General features: G+C 40.8%; 1 protein-coding gene across 5 annotated transcripts in view; it reads left to right on the top strand.

Moving 5' to 3' along the window:
- The first annotated feature begins 6,241 nt into the window (after positions 1-6,241).
- The window catches only part of MARCHF8 (membrane associated ring-CH-type finger 8), a 139,969-nt gene continuing 124,458 nt past the window's right edge, over positions 6,242-21,752 (top strand). Inside the window, exon 1 of one of the 5 annotated variants that reach the window (XM_063710128.1) lies at positions 6,242-6,538. The gene's annotated coding sequence lies outside the window, so the exon portion shown is untranslated. Of the gene's footprint in view, positions 6,948-21,752 lie in introns of all 5 variants that reach the window. The other 4 variants (XM_063710127.1, XM_019035238.4, XM_055353120.2 and 1 more) reach the window with 4 other exon arrangements.

The raw sequence follows: 21,752 nt of genomic DNA on the forward strand, positions 1-21,752 counted from the left end.
GGCTGCAGGTGGAGCTGCCTGCCAGTCCCGCGCCGTGCGCCCGCACTGCTCAGCCCTTGGGTGGTCGATGGGACTGGGTGCCCTGGAGCAGGAGGCGGCGCTGGTCGGAGAGGCACTGGCTGCACAGGAACCCACGGAGGAGGGGGAGGCTCAGGCATGGCTGGCTGCAGGTCCAGAGCCCTGCCCCGCAGGGAGGCAGCTAAGGCCCTGCGAGAAATGGAGTGCAGCGCCGGTGGGCCGGCACTGCTGGGGGACCCAGCACACCCTCCGCAGCCGCTGGCCTGGGTGCTAAGCCCCTCATTGCCCGGGGCGGCAGGGCCGGCAGGCCGCTCCCAGTGCTGGTCCGCCAAGCCCACTCCCACCGGGAACTCCAGCTGGCCCGCAAGCGCCGCGCGCAGCCCCGGTTCCCGCTCACGCCTCCTCCACACCTCCCTGCAAGCTGAAGGTGCCGGCTCCGGCCTTGGCCAGCCCAGAAACGGGGTCCCACAGTGCAGCGGTGGGCTGAAGAGCTCCTCAAGCGCCGCCAGAGTGGGCGCCAAGGTCGAGGAGGCGCCCAGAGCGAGCGAGGGCGCACGCTGTCACCTCTCAGAAATGGAAGGAAATGTTCTACTCTTGAGGAGACTAAGGAACAGCAAGGAAGTCAGGTGGCTAGAGCAAAGCAAGTAAGAGGACGATGGGAAATAGGGGCTAGATCATGCAGGACTTAGAGCCAAACACTTCTGGATTTTATTCTGAGTTGGGAAAATACTGGGGTTGACATGGTTTTGAAAAGTCACTTTGGTGATTGTGTAGGAAAAAAAAGACTGTAAGGAGGCAAGGATGGAAGTTGAGAGAAATATACAGCAGTCATCCACGTGGGAGATCCTAGGGCTGGGCTGGGCTGTAGCAGCTCCTGGATGATAGTCACATGCTCTCCTTTCTCAAACCACCAGCACCTGTCTCCCTCTCCTCACGCTCAGCTTTTATTTTATTAAACTATCAACAATCGAAGAGAAATTCCACATGATACAGAAACATCAGGGGTTCTGTCTATGTCTTGGTGCTCACTGCTGAGGAAGAAGACTTTAATCAGGTGTTGCAGCCAAGGAGATGGGAGGTCAGTCTCAAATCCATCTCCCTGACTAAAATTTGGGGTTTATATAGCGGGGAAGAAGTGTAACAGTGTGTTAGAAAACACGAACTAGGGAGCGGTAAGGAAACAAAAGGAAGGGTCTGGCATCTCATTGTCTGAATGTGGTAATCTGGTAAGTTTCAATTATTTGATACTTTTTCAGAGGCCAGGGGTCCTTCCCGAGAAAGGAACTCAGATAAAACAAATGTAAGTTTTGAGCTTTAAGAAAAGAAGGGTCACTTTCTATGTTTGGCCAAAAGAACTGTCTATGGGACTATTGGGTCAGTTTCATGTTCAACAACAAATCTACCAAGCTATCTGTATCTGTGGCCTGCTATTCCCCTTCTCTTGTTTTTTCCTTATCTAAGGATGACTCCTCCAATCTACTCAAGATTTTCCTTCTTACAGTTGTCACTTTCTTGTACATCCAGTTATTAGAGCATTTGTATTAGCATATAAATATTTAAACAGAAAACCTCAATCCTGCATCTCTTACCTACTATGATCCTATTTCCCTGCTCTCCTTTACAGCAAGAAAGCAATGATTGTATTTACTTGTCGTCACCATCTGTTATCTCAAGAATCAGGCTTTTAATCCTACCACTTTATCTTAATTGCTCTGTTCCCAAGGTCTCAGTGATCTCTACACTGACAGTTCAGAGGTCAATCCTCAACTGACTCAGCCTCTCAGTGCAAATGACACCTTTAGGCACTTGTCTCCTGAAACATTTTCTTCACTTGATCAGGACTCCTCTGTTCCAGTTCTCCTCTTAACTCTGATTGCTTCTTCTAAATTTCCTTCTTATCTCTACAGTACCAGATGTCTAGCCTTTCAGTCTCTTCTTTTGCTGCAATTATGCAATTCGGACTTAAGAACGTCCTAGATCGGTGACTTTCAATGATTTTCAAACTGTAGGCCACAGCTGTTACTGGGTTAAAAAAGTCAATTGAGTTCAGAGTGAAAAATTTAAACAGAAGAAATCGTGCATCACACGTAGGAATGGTAAATTTGTTTCTGGAAACTTTTAAATTATATACATGTATTTGGTTAATATGTAAAATGTATTTTGTATTTTGGGTTGAGGTCAAAGATATGAAAATAATTCTCTGTGTGATCTCATCCAATCATGTGGCTTTTTGAATACCACTGCCTAATCTTCAATTTATATCTCTATATCTCTCCTCTGAATTCCAGTCTGGTGAACTCAAGTCTGGTGAAACTGTATCTTTATTAAGGTTATTAATAAAAAGGAAAAAGTATTATATCAAGGCAACAACAACAAAAAAAAAAAAAAAAAAAAAAAGGAAAAGACATTTAGATTTGGGACCAGGAAACGTGAATTCAATGTTGGCTCTACCACATAGCTTTGCAACACTTTACTAGGTTATTGCTAGTTTCTTCCTTTGTTTGCAAGCTCCCCATTAGTCCTTACATTCATCTATTCTAGTGGGAACACTAGCATATCTGTTGTATTAGATTGGGTGGCATTATAGAGCCATGCACTGTACATTTGCCATATATTTTGTCATACATAACACATTTTATTTTATTTTATTTCGAGATGGAGTCTCGGTCTGTCGCCCAGGCTGGAGTGCAGTGGCGCGATCTCGGCTCACTGCAAGCTCTGCCTCCCAGGTTCACGCCATTCTCCTGCCTCAGCCTCCCGAGTAGCTGGCAATACAGGCGCCCGCTACCACGCCTGGCTAATTTTGTGTATTTTTAGTAGAGATGGGGTTTCACCTTGTTAGCCAAGATGGTCTCGATCTCCTGACCTTGTGATCTGCCCACCTCGGCCTCCCAAAGTGCTGGGATTACAGGCGTGAGCAACTGCGCCTGGCCAACACATTTTATTTTTTGCAATGAAACTCTTTAAAGAACTAGAACATGGTTGGGCATCGTGGCTCACACCTGTAATCCCAGTGAGAGGTGAAGCCAGCTGGACTTCCTGGGTCAAGCGGAGACTTGGAGAACTTTTCTGTGTCTAGCTAAAGGATTGTAAATGCACCAATAAGCACTCTGTAAAATGGACCAATCAGTGCTCTGTAAGATGGACCAATCATCAGGACGTGGGCAGGGACAAATAAGGGAATAAAAGTTGGCCACCCCAGCCAGCAGAAGCAACCTGCTCGGCTCCCTTTCCACACTGTGGAAGCTTTGTTCTTTTGCTCTTTACAATAAATTTTGCTGCTGCTCGCTCTTTGGGTCCGTGCCACCTTTAAGAGCTGTAACACTCACTGCAGAGGTCCGCGGCTTCATTCTTGAAGTCAGCGAGACCAAGAACCCACCAGAAGGAACCAACTCCGGGCACACCAGCACTTTGGGAGGCCGAGGCGGGCGGGTCACCTGAGGTCAGGAGTTCGAGACCAGCCTGGCCAACATGGTGAAACCCTGTCTCTACTAAACATACCAAAAATTAGCTGGGTGTGGTGGCAGGTGCCTGTAATCCCAGCTACTCAGGAGGCTGAGACGGGAGAATTGCTTGAACCAGATAGGTGGAGGTTGCAGTGAGCTGAGATCGCATCATTGCTCTCCAGCCTTGGCAACACAAGCAAAACTCGTCTCAAACAACAACAACAACAACAACAAAACTAGAACATGGTTGATGGGTTGATGTATTTAACCATTTGGTAGGGAGTCAGTGTGACTGGTTCTGGAGATAACACTGATCACTTGGCTCAAGCCTGAATTCTTTCTTATCTCTTCATGTCCCACAAACTGTAGGAGAGGGTAGGTAATTTCCCTATGTGGGCTAAGGCAAAGGAAAGGCAGTGTATTAGGAGTCCCCATTAACACAAGCAGGGAGGATTTGGAATTAAGCTGTTGCCACAAGGCCAGTATGCCTCTTGGAGTGAGCACCTGGTGCCCTATGAGCAATTCCCTTACTGGCTGCCTTACATTCTGAGTGCAACAGTTTCTTCCCAATTGTGCTTTGTTTCCTTGCTGGCAATCCCCGCCCCCCCCCCCCCCCTTTTTTTTTTGGAGACGGAGTCTCACTCTGTCACCAAGGCTGGAGTGCAGTGGCGTGATCTTGGCTCACTGCAGCATCTGCCTCCCAGGTTCAAGTGATTATCCTGTCTCAGCCTCCCGAGTAGCTGGGATTACAGATACCTGCCACCATGCCTGGCTAATTTTTGTATTTTTAGTAGAGAGGAGGTTTCATGTTGGCTAGGCCACATTGGCCAGGCCGGTCTTGAACTCCTGAGCTCAGGTGATCTGCCTGCCTCGGCCTCCCGAAGTGCTAGTATTACAGACGTGAGCCACCACGCCTGGCCGGCAATCCCTTCTTGAACTACACTCCAGGTGGCAAGAATCTGGACCCAGGACCTGGACACGTTCAAGTTGTCAGCTCCCTTTCCCTCAGGACTCTGACCTCCTATACTAATACCCCGTCGCCAAAGACCATATTGGTTAACATTTAGCCAACACTGTATGTATTGGGCACTTAAAAGTGTTATACAGGCATTACCTCATTTTGTCTCATAACCACTCTATTCAGTAGATATCTTTCAGAAAGCTGAAGAGAGGCTCGGAAAGGTTAAGGAAATTGCCTAGACAGTAATGGTTGCGCCAGGACTCACCCTAGCTTTGCCTCCATGAGTGCTGCTTATCAGCCCTGCATAGCTCACAGATCCCTGTTGAACTACGAAGGTTCTGCCGCTTCCTGTAGAAGGATGACAGGATTCCATATGCATTGATCAGTCAACCAACCCTTTGGCTCAACAAGCCTGGTCTAGGCATAAGCTATACCAATGGAAGAGATTGGTACTACCTTCGTGGAACACCTGCTGCCAGAAGCAGTAGAGCCAACCAGGTTGTGGCAACTGGCCTTGATAACCTATTTTCCACAGTAAAAGACAAATGGAGAAAATTCATCATTTTTCTGCTCTTTGTAATATTGTATTGTAAGTGTGTTATAGAAATGGAGATGTTTTGACCTTGCTGATCCAGAGGATATCTTGAGCACACTGTTTTGAACCTGACAATCTGCTTTTTACTTAGCCAAAAATTCAAAGTGGTCAGAATTGTAGGGAGGAATTGATTAGCTATATGATAGATCACTCCGGGACAACAGAACAACTATGGAATATTTGAGAGGATTTGCTTATAATTCACTCATGAATTTACTAAGAAATACAAATTATTCATCTTTTATGCATGATTATGGGAGAAATAAAATTGGCAGTGGTTGAAACTATTTCTGGGAAGTTTGATATAGGAAAATTGGATTTGGTAGACAGTGATGAAAGTGACAGAGGAATAATGAGAGTTTTATGTGGACAAAAGATGAATGCAGAGTCTGGCCTGGTGCAGTGGCTCATGCCTGTATTCCCAGCACTTTGGCAGGCGGAGGCAGGCGGATCACGAGGTCAGGAGATTGAGACCATCCTGGCTAACACGGTGAAACCTCGTCTCTACTAAAAACACAAAAAAATAGCCGGGCGTGGTGGCAGGCGCCTGTAGTCCCAGCTACCGGGGAGGCTGAGGCAGGAGAATGGCGTGAACCCAGGAGGTGGAGCTTGCAGTGAGCCGAGATCGTACCACTGCACTCCAGCCTGGGCTACAGAGTGAGACTCTGTCTCAAAAAAAAAAAAAAAAAGATGAATGCAGAATCAAATATTTAGACATCTGTATGTACACAGAGATGATTCCCCCATAAAAATTAAAATACAACTTAAAAGTAAGAAGTCGTATAAACCTCCTTCACGTGCTTTCTCTGGCTGAGAGGCTATGCTGTGGGAATCTTTCAGTCCAGGTTAGGGAGCGAAAGCAAACAAAAATCTGTCAAGGCAAAAACCGTTATTACTTATTCCTTCGCTTTTCCTCCCGTTTGATAGCCTCAGGTAAGAAAGTATTTTCCATCTTCTTCTCCAAGTAAAACATCCTTTTGCCAGACAAAATTTCCTTTTCCTTCCAAAACACTAATATTAATAACATGTAGTCAGGGCCAGGAGACACTAAACGACACACACAGAGCTGGGGAAGTCTTTTTGGTTCCAAGCCCAGTGGGTTGTCGCCTGGGCACTGCGAAGGGGTGGAAGCACAGAAAGGCCGCGCGGCGGCACCCGCTGCAGCCCGCCCCCAGCGCGCTGCAGTCGCCGGGGCAACGCCTCCACCCAACTCGGCCGGACACATGACGCCCGCGTCACGTGACCTGCCAGTCGGCGTCCTCCCGCGGAGGGGCGTAGGGTGTAAACAGGCGACGCGCTGGGGGAGGTGCGGCCCTGCTGCGTCCGCGTCTCGGGCATGCTCGAGGCGGGCCAGGGCGGTAGCGCCGCCAGCTCAGAGCCCACCTGAGGTAACTCCTGCGGCCTCTAGGATCGGAGTCCCCCACGCCGCGCGCAGCCGCCACCGCTGGCCGCCAATAAGGGCGGCCGAGCCCCCGGCCCGGACAGGGGGTGTGGCTGCCGGCAGCGCGTCGGCTACAGGTGGGCTGAGCTGGGCTGGGCTGGGCTGGGCTGGGCTGGGTGGGGGCGGCCGCCAAGGACCCATCCCTGCGCTGCGGGCCCGGCGTGGAGCCCGCGGAGAGGCAGCGCGACTCCGGGCAGTGGGTCTCTCTGCCCCGGTGCTCGCGTCTGCCCCTGGGGCCGGGCCGAGCGGAACCAGGAATCGCAGAAACAGTCAGCGCCCAGGGCTCTAGGCCGGCCGCCCCGGGTGCCAGGTGGATTCCTTTCCCTGACCGGCTGTGAGACTTTGGCCCGTCAGCCGTCGTCTTTGGCCTGAGTGTGCACATCTGTAAAATGGAAGCTCGGACTAGTGATCCGTGAGGACCTTCCACGTCTGACGTGTGATCTCGAGAGACCTGCGTACATTCGGGGTGCCAGAAGGAAAGCATAGGTAACTATTTTGTCCTTTAATTGCTAACTTTTCTTTGGTCTTTAAATCCGTTTTCATCTTAAACGAGTCGTATTCCTGTCCACCTGGGTGAAGTTTTTAATAGAAAACTTATTGGGTGGGGGTTATAATGGTTTATGTTACCGTTTTCATGTTTCTTTAATGCAACAAAATCTTTTTTTCTTAAAATCTATTTGGAAGCCCAAATTGTAAAAATAAATAAATAAAAATGGAACCCTTTTCTGCCTCACTATCACTATTCTCACCACCCATCCCCACGCTAACTACCCTTAAGGACCCCTGCAAGTCATAGGTTGAGGAGCTCTGTATGGAGTTGAGGAAATGTTTTGTGTATTTTTTAATTTGATGGGATCTGGAAAATGAATTCTTTGCATGTGTGGAGTTTTCTGTTATTTTTCTTTTTATTTTGTTCGATTGCATGCTGTGTAATTAGACAGCTAGCATAACCCTCACATACCATACTTCGGGGCCTTTTTGGCCCCAAAATTTCTGATAAAGACGTTTCTCTTTCCATCTTTCCTTGCATCCCAGTCCCTGGGGAAGTAAGTGTGTGTTTATGATAGTGAGACTTCATTCCTCATTGCTGATTTAGTTGCTCCGATACAGAATGGGAATGGAAGACTTTTGAGGCCAACCGAAGGGGTTAGGACATATCTGAAAAACATGAAAACGCTAAAAAGCATGAAAACTGAAGGAGTATACGAGCTCAAGTCGTTGAGAGTCATGAAATAATGTGAACATGCTCTTGTGTGAAATCTTGAGACCCTGGAGCAAGAGAATTTTGGATTTTGAGAGAACTGAGTTCAGGAGAGAAGGATGTCCTGTTTCATATGGTGAGTGAAAATATAAACAGTATGAGGTGGTAGTGTGTAGACAAAATTATCAGGATTTTTTTTTTTTTAAGAGTAGCACATAGTTTCCTAATTGATTTTGGAGACTAGGGTTTTAAGAGATGTACTGAAACTTGAAGTTTAATGTTAAAAGAGGGAAACCATACTCTTTTACACCTTGTCTGCTTGGTGCTTCTGTGAGTTGAGCAAGAATTGGAAGTGGAATGTACTGTAAGTGGTACCCAAGGTGACCTAGTGGAAAGGTTTTCTCTTTTCAAAGGCAACTTACTTCCCTGATCTTTGGCTTAAGCTTAAGCAAGTCAGTTCCTTTCTTTGGTTCTCAGTTTCTGCTGAAAAATGAGGAAATTGGATTGATTGCTATTCTACCTTTTGGCTCCAGCTAGGTTTGCCAGATAAAATACAGGATGCCTAGTTGATAGGAATTTCAGATAAACAGTGAATTTTTGTAAAATTTTTAAAATAAATTTTTACTATAAATATTACGTGGGAGCATACTTGTACTAAAAAAAGATTCGTTGTTTGTCTGAAATTAAAGTGTAACTGGGCTTGCTGTATTTATATTTGCTAAATCTGGCTGCCTTAGCTCCAACATTTTTGTCTCCTTTAAATTAGTGCCAGCTCAAAGCAGAGCTGGGAATAAATTGATTCAAGCAGCCAAGAAACCCTAATTGTTGTCAGTAGTAGCGTCTGGTTCTTGAGGGTTGTCGTTGATTCACTTGTGGTTTGTTTCTTTTTCCCTTATGTAGTAGTTCCATTTCTGCTATAATCACATAATGTTTAGGTTTATACTTCTGGTGGTAAGTAGTTTAAAATATCTGAAAGCAAGTTAAAAATATTGCTGAAATTTCTAAAAGTAACCTCATTTTTTCGAGCCTTGAAATGGTATGTGCTTTTTCCCCCCCGTAAAAGACACTTTACAACCCTACCTGTTCCCTAGGTTTGTGGTTGACTACAAGACATTTTCTAAAGCCGTAGACTGTTCTGATGCCAAGTAATCAGGAAGTTATTCTTATGGCTTCTAATTTTGTTACCTGTGAATATGAAAAATTATCACTGTATACACTATAAACATTTTATATTTTATCTGACTGTTGTCAGCTTTGTCTTTGCTGTATTGAAGGGTTTTCAATTTTGAAATTCTTTTTCAAGGAGTGTAATTTTAAACTCTTTCTTTCTTTCTTGGCCAGACCAATTTCTTAACTCACTTGGAAATGCCTGAATTTTCTAATTCATTTTTTCAATCAATAGTCAACAAAAAATTTGGTGTGTTTGGAGAGCCAGGTTGATGATGTGACCGGTGTTCTAGTTCTCCAGGTGCTAATTTCTGATAGAGGAGTTAAAACGTGTAATCTGAGGATAATATGATGAAGGCTTTGAAGAGGTACAAATGCCATGGAAATTGAGAGGAAGGATGGGTGCCCTTCAGATTGATATATTGAAGAAAATCTCTGGAGGAGGTAGAAGTGGATTCTGGACATGGAAGTAAAGGTGGGATCAGGAAGACAGAGGTGGACAGAACGGTGGAAAGAAGCGGTTAAGGGCAAGGAATCTGTCTTCTCAGTTCTACAAAGCATACACTTTGCTGGATTTAAAATGCTTTACAATATTGTGTATGTGTGGTGTTTGGTTCACTGTGATGCTCTCATCTCCTTTATATTTACTTTGAACTGCTCTGGTGTCTTTCTGTATTAGAAAGACCTTCAGTTGTCAGTGAAGCGCTTTGAAAAAATGTTTATTAAATGTGTCACGCATATAAGAGTATGTATTGAAAAAAATAGAATATTACCAATAGCATTGAGACCTCCTGTGTACTTCTTCCTTCCTCTCAAAGGTAACCAGCATGCTGAATTCTGTGTCTGTCATTTCTTTGCTTGCTGCTGCTGCTGCTTTTTTTTTTTTGAGACAGAGTTTTGCTCTGTCACTCAGGCTGGATGGAGTGTAGTGGCACCATCTTGGCTCATTGCAACTCTGCCTCCTGGGTTGAAGCAATTCACCTGCCTCAACCTCCCAAGTAGCTAGGACTATGGGCACACGCCACCATGCCCTACTAATTTTTGTATTTTTGTAGAGACAGGCTTTCACCATGTTGGCCAGGCTGGTCTGTGTCTCAGGCGTCCGTGTGAAGAGACCACCAAACAGGCTTTGTGGGAGCAGCAAGGCTGTCTATTTCACCTGGGTGCAGGCAGGCTGAGTCCGAAAAGAGAGTCAGCAAAGGGTGGTGGATTATCATTAGTTCTTATAGGTTTCTCAACACCTATAAGGTGGTGGAGTTAGGAGCAATGTTTTGCGGGCAAGGGGTGGATCTCACAAAGTACATTCTCAAGGGTGGGGAGAATTACAAAGAACCTTCTTAAGGGTGGGGAGAATTACAAAGAACCTTCTTAAGGGTGGGGGAGATTACAAAGTACATTTATCAGTTAGGGTGGGGCAGAAACCAATCACAATGGTGGAATGTCATCAGTTAAGACTATTTTCACTTCTTTTGTGGATCTTCAGTTGCTTCAGGCCATCTGGATGTATACGTGCAGGTCACAGGGGATATGTTGGCTTAGCTTGGGCTTTGTTGGCTTAGCTTGGGCTCAGGCCTGACAGTCTTAGTCTCCTGACCTCAAGTGATCTGCCTGCCTTAGCCTCCCAAAGTGCTGGGATTGCAGGTGTAAGCCACTGCGCCTGGCCTGCTTTCTTGATAATGTTATTTTACGTTGTATATGTATATCCCCCCAAAATATTGTTTGCTTATGCATATTTTTGAACTTTATATAAATGGCATCATGCTATGTGGACTTTTTTTCCTGCAACTTTTTAAATTAGTTACTAAGTTTCATCCATGTTTTTCTTCAAAGGTAAGAATTTCTCTGGAATATACATCTAGGATTGGAGTTGTTGTTTGTCAGGTGTGTACACCAGTAACTACTAAATACAAATTGCTTTCCAATGTAGCTGTACGGTTTTATTGTCCTACAAGCAGTGGGAGAGTTCCTGTTTTTATCCTGTCTACATGCTCCCCAGTGTTTGGTATGAGAAAACCATGTATCTATTAAAGGTCTAGTATCCAGAGTAAGTATCCAGAGTATTTAAGGAACTCTTATACCTCAGTCATAAAAAGAAAAGGAACTCAAAAAAATCGACAAAGGATTTGAATAGGCAGTTCTTCAGATAAGACATACAAATAGCCAGTAAGCACATGAAAAGATGTTTTACATCATTAGCTACCATGTAAATGGAAATCAAAACCACAGTGAAATACCATGTTACACCAACGAAGTAACTAAGACGGTTACTAAGTGACTGTCTAAGTGACCATCTTAGTAAACTAAGATGGCTATGTATAATAAAAAAGACAGGTAATAATAAGTGTTGGTGATGTTGTGGAGAAATTGGAATCTACATGTTGGAATGTAAAGTGGAGCAACTGCTTTGAGAAACAGTCTGGCAGTTCTTGAAATGGCTAAATTTGGGATAAGGGATGATAAAGCAGTTCCACTCCTAGGTATATACCCAAGAGAAGTGAAAACATGTATTTATGCCAATATTTGTATGTACATGTTCACAGTAGCGGTAGCCGTAATAGCCAAAAAGTTGAAACAACTCAAACATATATCAACTGATGAATGGTTTAAATAATGTGGTCTATCCATGCAGTGGACTATTATTCAGGAATAAAAAGGAATGAAGTACTGACTCATGCTACAAATGGATGAACCTTGAAAACATTCTAAGTGATAAAAGAAACAGTCACAAAAGGCAACACATTGTGTGATTACATTTATATGGAATGTCCAGAATACAAATATAGAATTAGATAGTAGATTACTGGTTGCCTAGAACTGGTGTTGGGGTAGGGGGTGGGGAAAAATGGGGGTTTGACAGCTAAAGAGGACTAGGTTTCTTTTTGGGGTGATGAAAATATTCTAAAATTGATTGTGGTGATGGTTGTACAGTTCTGTGCATTTGCTAAAAACTATTGAATTGCACACCTGCAAAAAAGCTATTAGTGGAAAGAAGGAAATTTTTTTAACAAAGATGCCATGTTGTATACCTCCTGGAGAATCCTAGGTGGTAAGGACTGAGACTTGCTTATAGCCATGTGACTGAGATGGGAACCATATCCTTTTAATACATGGAGGCCTTCAGAGGATCCCACAGCTTGGCCAGCAGCTTGACTGCAACCCCATGATAGACTTTGACCCAGAAATACCCAGCTAAGCTGTGCCTAGATTTCTGGTGTATGGTAACTATGAGGTAATAAATGTCCATTGTTTTAAACTACTGAGTTTTGGGTTAACTTGTGTGCAACAGTAAATCACTCATAAGCAGCAGTGTTGCAATATGTATTTTTTAAATTTTAGTTTTCTGGAAAACTATGGTGATTAAATTACTAAATTATAATATGGATTTTTTTTTTTTTTGAAACATAGTCTTGCTCTGTCACCCAGGCTGGAGTGCAGTGGCGTGATCTTGGCTCACTGCAAGCTCCACCTCCCATGTTCATGCCAGTCTCCCTGCCTCAGCCTCCTGAGTAGCTGGAACTACAGGCGCCTGCCACCGTGCCAGGCTAATTTTTTGTATTTTTAGTAGAGACGGGGTTTCACTGTGTTAGCCAGGATGGTCTCGATCTCTTGACGTCGTGATCCACCCACCTTGGCCTCCCAAAGTGCTGGGATTACAGGCGTGAGCCATCGCACCCGGCCTATAATGGATTCTTTTATTCATTATTTTGTTAACCACAATTCATAACCAATAGTCAATGATACATTTATTGAGATATCCTGTAAATTATTGGGAATAAATTATACTTAAAATGGCTAAAATTTCTTTTATTACAGTTTAAAAAATGTGTAATCTCTGTATAATACAGGTCTTTATCAACCAAAACAGGCAATTTTAAGACGATATAGCAGTACATAACATTTCACATATTGGTATGGTTTTCTGGTAACTTTTATATTTAAAACATAAGTGGTATTAATATGTTGGGAGATTTATTTATTTATGACTTCAGCAAAGGCACTCAAAAAAGAATCATCAAGGCAAAACTACCGTCTCATAGAAGCCAACCCGTTCTTGTAGGAACTATATGAAAGGAGGTTAAAAAGATTTTTGTTCTTTTCCTTTGAATATTTCTGTTCTTCAGTTGAAGAAATGTTGTATGACTGTATGGATAAGGAAAGTGTTTCGAAATTTCATTTAAGAAATGAAGACATGTTTTCACAGTTTGTAAGGATTTTCTTTTTTTTTTTTACTTTTGACAAAATGAAAAAATATATTTATTAGCATGTAAGGATAGCTGAAATATTGTGTAAAAAAAGGCTACTGAATTTTCTCCTATGTTTTATTCTAGAGGTTTTATAGCTCCAATATTAAGGTTCATGATCAATTTTTAGGGGTTGATAGGGTGTTTGGTGTGAGCTATGGGTCTAGGTTCTTTACTTTCCTTTATGAATACACAGTTTTTTAATTTTAATTTTATTTTTGGTCCGAGGAGGCCTTGGGCTCAAGCTAGCTGGTCTAATATACATTTTTAAATATCATTTGTTGAAAAGGTAATTCTTTCCCTATTGAGTTTCTTCCCCTTTCTCTATCCTTTGCCCATTGAGTTCTCTTGGCATTTTTGTTGAAAGTCAACTGGTGATGTATGTGTGGATCTGCTTTTGGACTCTATCCTGTTGCTTTTGCTGTCTGTTCTTATGTTGGTACCATATTATCTTTATCTATAACTTTATATGAGGTTTGAAATTGGTTAGTGTAAATCCTCCAACTTTGTTTCTTATTTTCAAAAATTTTCTGGGTATTATAGGTCCTTTGTGTTTTCAAAAGTATTTTAAAATCAGCTTGTTAGGTTTTTTAAAAAAGAAAACAACTTGTGGTTTCAATTGGGATTGTCTTGGTTCTATAGATCAGTTTGTGGAGAATTGCTATTTTAGTGTCATCAAACCTTTCAATACATGAACATGGTATAGCTCTCCATTTATTTAGTTCTTTAATTTCTTGCAACGTGTTTTTTAGTTTTGCAGTGTACAGGTCCTATTCATATTTTGTTGAATTTATACCTTAATATCTTACATTTTTAATGTCATTGTAAATAGGATTAAAAAAATCATTTCTCAAGTATTCCTTGCTAATGTGTAAAAATACAGCTGATTTTTGTATATTGTCTTTGTGTCTTGTAGCCTTTCTGAATCCACTTACTAGTTCTGGTAGTCTTTTGGTTGGATTTTCTCCACATACAGTCATTGAATAAAGACAGTTTTACGTCTTCCTTTCCACTCATGTGCTTTCCATTTCTTTTTCTTGCCTTATTACACTGATGAGGACCCTGAGTCCAATATTATGATAGAAGTGGTGAGAGCAGACGTCCATGTTCTGTTGTCAATTTGAGGGAGGAAGCATTTAGTCTTATATGTGGTACAAAAAGCACTAACTACAACATTTTAAAAATGTTAAATTGGACTTAATAAAATTAAAACGTATGCACTTTAGGAGATGTTAAGGAAAAGAAACAGTATACTATAGACTGGGAGCAAATGTTGGCAATTTATGTATCTGACAGAGGACTTTTATCCAGCATATATAAAGAACTTCAGTAAATTAAGAAGAAGCTAGAGAACTCAAATTGCAAAATCGGTAAAAAAAAAAATTTGTGGAGCAACTTCACAAAATAAGGTATTTGAAATTCTAGTAGACATACTAAAAATTCCCAATATGTTTATTAAAGGAAATTATAATTATGAGCAACTTTTTGCCTACAAGAAGGGTCAAAATGAAAAAGACTAACAATACCAAGTGTTGGTGAGGATATAGAGCAATCAGAATTTTACATGAATTGCTGATAGGAATGTACAGGCACTTTGGAAAACTGTTTGACAGTTTCCTATTAACTTAAACATGCACTTACTGTATGACCTAGACATTACACCCCTGGGTGTAAAATAAAACCTTAAATTCACAAATGACTTGTACAGCAATACTCAGTGCTTAACACCGGAAAGAGTATAATCTTTCAACAAGTCTGCAATGGGATATTGCTCAGGAGAAAAAAGGAGTGAATTGCACAGTGTCACTATATGAAATTAAAAACATTATGCTGAGCAAAAGAAGCCAGACAAAACACTACATTCTGTAGGATTTGATTCATGTGTAATTCTAGAACCACCAAAACATTAAGAGAGCAGATTAGTGGTTGCCTGAGGTTATAGGTAGGGGTGGGGAATGACTGCAGAGGAGCAAAAGAGAACTTTCTGTGGTGATGGAATTACTCTGTATTTTGATTGGGTGGTGGTTATACTACATATACACTTTTTATACACTTTCGTCAGAACTTCACATTATACTTAAGATGGGTGCATTTTATTTTATGTAAATTATGTCTTAATAGAGTTGTTTTTAAAAAGGGTCTAAAAAGCATTTACAGACTGAACATATACCTGTGTGTATATATACCGAGATTTTATGTAAAATATTTAAATGTATGTATACTCATAGGAAATGTCTAGAAGGATGTTAAGCAAATTGTTACTAATTATGTCCAGGTGGTGAGAATTTTAGGTGATTAAAAAAAATGATTGGACTTTTTATATCACTTGAATTATTCCTTTCAATGAACACATCTTTGCCAAAGAAAAGAAAAAAGTTTTTTTTGTTATGTAGAAGTTTGATTATCTAGATGTTTTCATTTTTCAAATATTGAATAGATATTACAATATTTGTAAATTATGTATAGAATGTAAGTGCTGTTATTCTGTAATCACCAGTTAGGAACAATCTACATTACTTTTGATGCCCTTCGTCTCTCTTCTCTGATCCCATTCTGTTATGTTCCCAGAGACATAACTGCTACCCTGAATTTTGTTTTTATTATTTCATTGCTATAGTTTTACCACATTTGTATCTCTAAGCTGTGTTGTTTTGCCCTGCATGCCGTTGAACTTTATAACTAGAATTGTATTGTGGGCAAACTTCTTTCATTTGCTTTTTTATTCCATATGAGATTTGAGACTCATTCATATTTTTGTATGGCCGTAGTTCATTGGTGTCTCCTTGTCTTATTGTGTTACATTATGAATATTCCACAATTTGTCCTTTGTAGTACTGATGAATGACTGGATTGTCCATTTTTTTTCTATCATGAGCAGTAGTGATGTGAACATTGTGCATGTCTTTTTATGCTCTTGGGCAAGAGTTTCTCTTTGTGTATGGTCAGGTGTATAGCTGCTGGGTTGTAGGATAATGCATTTCTTCAACTTTTCTAGAAGTAGTAGTTTTCTGTTGCTGTGTAACTAATTACCACAAATTTAGAGGCTTAAAACAACACACATTTTAAAATCTCATGGTCCTATAGGTCAGAAGTGCGGTAGGCTTGGCTGGGTTATCTGCTCTGGGTCTTAGGAGGCTGAAATCAAGTTGTCAGTAGGACTGCATTCTTTTCTGGAGGCTCTGGAGATAAATCAACTCCCACACTTATTTGGGTTGTTGGTAGAATTCAGTTCATATGGTTGTAGGACTGAGGTCCATGTGTCCTTGCTGGATGTTAGCTGGTGGTCATTCTCAGCTTCTACAGGCCATACATTTCTTGCCTTGTGATCCTCTTTCTTTCTTCATCTTCAAAGCTGGCAATAGGAGGTTGAATCTTTCTCATGCTTTGAATCTCTCTGACTCATATTTTTTTCCTTCTCTAGATGGAGACCATTCTCTGCTTTTAAGGGCTCATATGATTTGATTGGGTCCACTGGGATAATCTAGATTACTCTATTTTATCTCCGTGGTCCTTTCACAGCTATACTCAAATTAGTGTTTGAATAACCAGGGGCAGGAATCTTGGAGGACTATCTTTAGATTTCTGACTACCACTCTATATAATGTTGTTTTCCATAGTGGTGGTACCAGTATGCATTTACCTTAGCAGACATTGGAGTTCTTGTTCCATGTCCTTAATATTGTCACTGAATACTGTCAGATATTTAGGCTGAGAAGTGGTATCTCATGGTGTTTTTAATCTGTGGGTCCATATTTATCCATAAGTAAGGATAGTTTTATTTTGTTGCTTTTAAAAAAGTTTTACATAAATAATTTTATTCTGTATGTATTCTCTAACATGTGAGATTTTCCCTCAGATTTGTGCTTTTGTGGTTTGAGTTTTAATAACTACTGTATGGTGTTTTATTGTATGAATAGATCACAATTTGTTCATTCTTTCATTGATGAAAATTTAGATTGTTTCTTAGTTCTTGTGAATGTGTGAGATAATTTCTTGATATATATATATATATATATGATTGTATATATGTTGGTAGAATCTAGAAGTGAAAATCATGTGCATCTTCCCTGTTTTACTATATAGAGAGACTTACAAAAAAGTAGATTCTTTCCTTTCCTCCTTTTTTTTTTTTTTTTTTTTTTTTGGAAATGAAGTCTCGCTGTGTCACCCAGGCTGGAGTGCAGTGGCACGATCTTGGCTCACTGCAACCTCCGCCCCTCCAGGTTTAAGCAATTCTCTGCCTCAGCCTCTGGAGTAGCTGGGATTACAGGCGCGTGCCATCACCTTCCCTCCATTCTTTTTTGCTTTCTTTTGTTACTGCTTTTATCCAATCTGACAAGCGTATGTCTTTATTGTCTTTAAAAGAGCTACACAGGTAATGTCACAATGCTAAAAAAGTCAAATACTGTAAGTACATAAAGAAAAAGTCTCATCTAGTTATACTGGGTATTTTAATAAAAGTAGCATCATACTACATACTATATTTTGAAATATGCTTTTTCACCTAGATCAATACATACAGATCCGCATTCTTTTAATAATGATGTAGTATTCCTTTGCAGGTTGAGTTTTGTTTACTATCCTATACTTAGTACCTAGCAATCAATAAATATTTGTGGGATGAGTGAAGAATATATGGGTACATATATTCATGAATTATTCAGCCCTTGCCCTGTTAGTTGATATTTAGTGTGCTCTGATTTGTATCTTTTAAAATGGTGTCACAGTGATCATTCTCATATATATATCTTTGAACATTTATGGGTATATTCTTAGTCTAGAGCCCTAGAAGTGGAATTGCCTGGTCAAAGGAGATTTAAATTGGATAGTGGCAATTGGTTGTCCCGTTTTTATTTCAGTCTGTACTCCCACTAATGGTGTTTTGGTGTTCTTTCCCCTATTCACTTGCCTACAACATTATCTATTACCGATCCCTTATTTTTCTGTATCTTAAAATTAATGTTGAAATTTTTATAAAATAATACTTGGACATTGTTTAAAAATAGTGAGCATAAAGTCTTGCAATGAAAAATAGAGGCAAACTCTATTCTTGTTATAATACCTATTTTTAATATTTCTAAACATTTTATTCCACTGTTATTTGTTTATCCACTTTAAATATTATGCATTGCCTTCCTATTTTGATAGGTGAGGATTTGGACATCTTAAACTCCTCATTTACCATTTCCCACTCTCTGACTGTGGTTACATCCGTATTTTTAGTGAAATCAATAAGAAATATTTAGTTAGTGACAACTTAACTATTCATCTGCAAAGCCAGGTAGTAGTCTATGACTACATTTCCTTTCTTATGTATTTTTTAAGTTAAGTTATCTAGTTTTTTTCACCTGCATCACTTTTTAATACAGATTCTTGGTAGATGGATCATCTTTTCTCTCAGTCTTTATATTTTTATAAAACAAAAACTGCCAATCCTTTCACACAACATCTGTACAACTTGATACAGTTCTGAGGGGCGAAAGAGTTAGGAAACTTGAATTCTGCTCCTGACTTTTCTGAATAGCTTGACCTCTGGCAAGCAGCCTTGCCTCACCTCTCTCTGCCTTGTTTACTCATTTATAAAAATGGGATTGGGTTTGAACTGGCTGGTCTCTGATTCCTTTCAGTTCTGCCATTCTGGTTTTTTTGGTCTCCTGATTAATGTTAATTGTATCACTTAAATAGCTAACTGTAACAGCTTGTGGGGGGAGTGCATTTTACAACTTGGAGAAGAAAAAGGCTTGGATGAGAAACACAAGATAATATGGAAACTTGAAGGGCTGCTGTATAGAGAATAATTAGGCTGGTTTCATGTGATTCAAAACTAATAGCTGTAGTTGAACGGGAGGTGCTCTTGATTCAGCATAATGGACACACTCCTAACAGTTAATTCCTGTCCAGCATTGAAGGGGGCCACCTTAAGTGGTGGGTATTTCCTAACACTGAAAGGACAGAGGTCAAGGTAGATAGGCAAAATGATGCTTTAGAGACAGGTTGAAGTTATTTAAGTCCCAGCCAGCCAGGGATAGTACTGGATGACTTCTCTAACCTTTTGGCCTCCCATAGGTGGACATTATGGCATGATAAGGTTGTTAAAATAATTTTAAAAAACATATTGTGGCGTGACTCATTGGTCATTACTTTAACCAAATTATAATAATGATGATTCATATACTTTTTTGAAAATCTTCTTTTTTTTTTTTTTGGTTGGTTGAAGTGCCTAAGTACTGTTCTCAGTTTTGAAAATGTTACTCCTTTAAGTCTTGTGTAGTTCTTGATGATTCATCTGGGAAAGCAGCCCTTTTCTTCTTTTTGAGTGATCTCTGAAAGCTTGACACTTTCCCCGTAAACTAAGCTGGGAACTTTGAGTTTGAGTTTTTAGTTGCCACAACTGTGGGGGTGCTAATGGCACCTAGTAGGAAGGGCCTGTTGAGATACACAGCTAAATTAAATTTGTCATTGATTATGTGGGTGTGTTGCCAAGTTTTCTGGAGATGTTTACCAGTCTGGGCAATTTTGATAGTATTATCTTCTTACAGTTTCTGCTGTGAAGCAGTCTTTGAAGAAATATAAGATATTTATAGGAGCAAGCCCTTGGGGAAAAAACATTCTTACTAGTTTTATTTGATTAATTAATTAATTACAATGCCCTCATTCCCAATTCTTGAGGTAGAATTTTGATCACCTTAGCATCTGAGTGAGGAGGTAATGTGTGTGTTTACATTTCCTGAACTACCTCAGGTCTCCTCTAACCACTGGGTGTCTTGTTCCTGCTGAATTGTACTGTGCAGTAGACTCCACTGTATTAGTGGATGCATCAGTCTGTGGTAGGATTTCTTGACCTTAGCTCTGCTGACAGTTGGGGTTGGATAATTCTTTGTTGTGGGGAACTGTTCTGTGTGTTGTAGGATGTTCAGTAGCATCCCTGGCCTCTTCCTACTAGGTGCCATTAGCACCCCCACAATTGTGGCAACTAAAAATATCTCCAAGACACTGGCAAAATCCCCTGGGGTGATAAACTGCCCCTGTTGAGAACCACAGACTTACGAATGCCGCTCAGCTGGTCCTCTGCCATGGTTAAGGTCTTCCTACTCTTGTCTGGTTTCTCCATGTTCCCAGCCTTGCTCACAGCCTCCTCTTACCTGACTGTGCTCTGCTTAGCTAATTAGGCAGAAAGTTGCCAAGTAGAAGGTGGAATCAGTGGGGAATAGGGCAGAGCTGGAGTTAGGTGTGGCCCTGGGTAGGGGCTGAACTCTGGCAGCACACAGATGGGTGTGTTTTTTTGTGGTAGCTAAGATTAGACTGCTAAAGCAAATGATCTTTGACATGAAAATAAACTGACAATACCACCGGTGGTCCTAGCGCACAATACTAATCAGGTATGTGGTATCTTTATATTGTCTCAAGCCTGCCTTGGAGTCTGTTGTTAACGAAAGAAAGCTCCAAGCATGTTTCCTCCTTAATGTTTTTATTTGAAAGAAGCAAAGAAAAGTGAAACCGGTTCTTGACGAACTTCATATTCAATATAGTTTCAGTTTTCAGGTGACTTAAATAGCTAGATACATTTTTTACATGTATGAAATGAGGTGGGAGAGTTTGTAAATTTGAAGCAGCAAATGTTTACTGAATGCAGCCAGGTATGGTGCCATGGCCTCAAGAAATACTTGGAGTGCACAGGGAGTGAGACAGGCACCATCATGTAAGCAGTGGTAGTTCACAGATGGTGAGGGGTGAGATCTCATAAACTGGAGACGGGGACAGGTGTTCATATTCCCTACTTATTTTCATTTTCAAACAGTCACTGTTTATAATATGTCTGTTCTGAGCTTTATGAATTTTTTTTTTTACTTAAGATCATCCTAACTGCCCATTTTGTAAACTTTATTCTCTTAACATTTATTATGTCATATTTCCTGATTTTAAATAACTTTTAATGACTGCATATTGCATTTTGTGGTTATATCCTAAGTCGTTTACTTAATGATTTCCCTATTGTTTAATGTGGATTATTTTAAGAATTTTGCTATTATAGTTATCATTTGATGAATATCTTCAGCATAAATTTTAGTCCACAGTTTAGATTATTTCTTTCAGATAGTGTCATGAAGTAGAATAGTGTGGATTTTTTTTTTTTTTGGAGACGGAGTCTTTCAGGCTGGAGTGCAGTGGTATGATCTCGGCTCACTGCAACCTCCGCCTCCCGAGTTCAAGCAATTCTCCTGTCTCAGCCTCCCGAGTAGCTGGGATTACAATGCCCGCCACCACGTCCGGCTAACTTTTGTATTTTTAGTAGAGACAGAGTTTCACCATGTTGGCCAGGCTGGTCTCGAACTCCTGATCTCAGGTAATCCACCCACCTCTGCCTCCCAAAGTGCTAGGATTATAGGCGTGAGCCACCACGCCTGGCCTGGTGTGGATATTTTTAAGGCTCTTGATTCATATTGCTGAACTGCTTTCCTAAAAGATTCATTAATGCTTCCACTAGCAAGGTGTTGAGTGGCCAGTTTAGGACATCCTTGCCAATGTTGATGTTTTCTAAAAAGAAAATTACCTATTTAACAGGTGGAAAACATCTTTCATTGACTTTTTGTTTTTGCTTTCCTTTAAAACTTCATTAGCTTCTTTTGTGCAATTGGCTGTACATGTCCTTTTCCTGTTAATCTTTTGGAGGGGTTATAGTGC

Source organism: Gorilla gorilla, chromosome 8 (genome assembly GCF_029281585.2).
Source record: "Gorilla gorilla gorilla isolate KB3781 chromosome 8, NHGRI_mGorGor1-v2.1_pri, whole genome shotgun sequence".
Classification (NCBI taxonomy): Eukaryota; Metazoa; Chordata; class Mammalia; order Primates; family Hominidae; genus Gorilla; species Gorilla gorilla.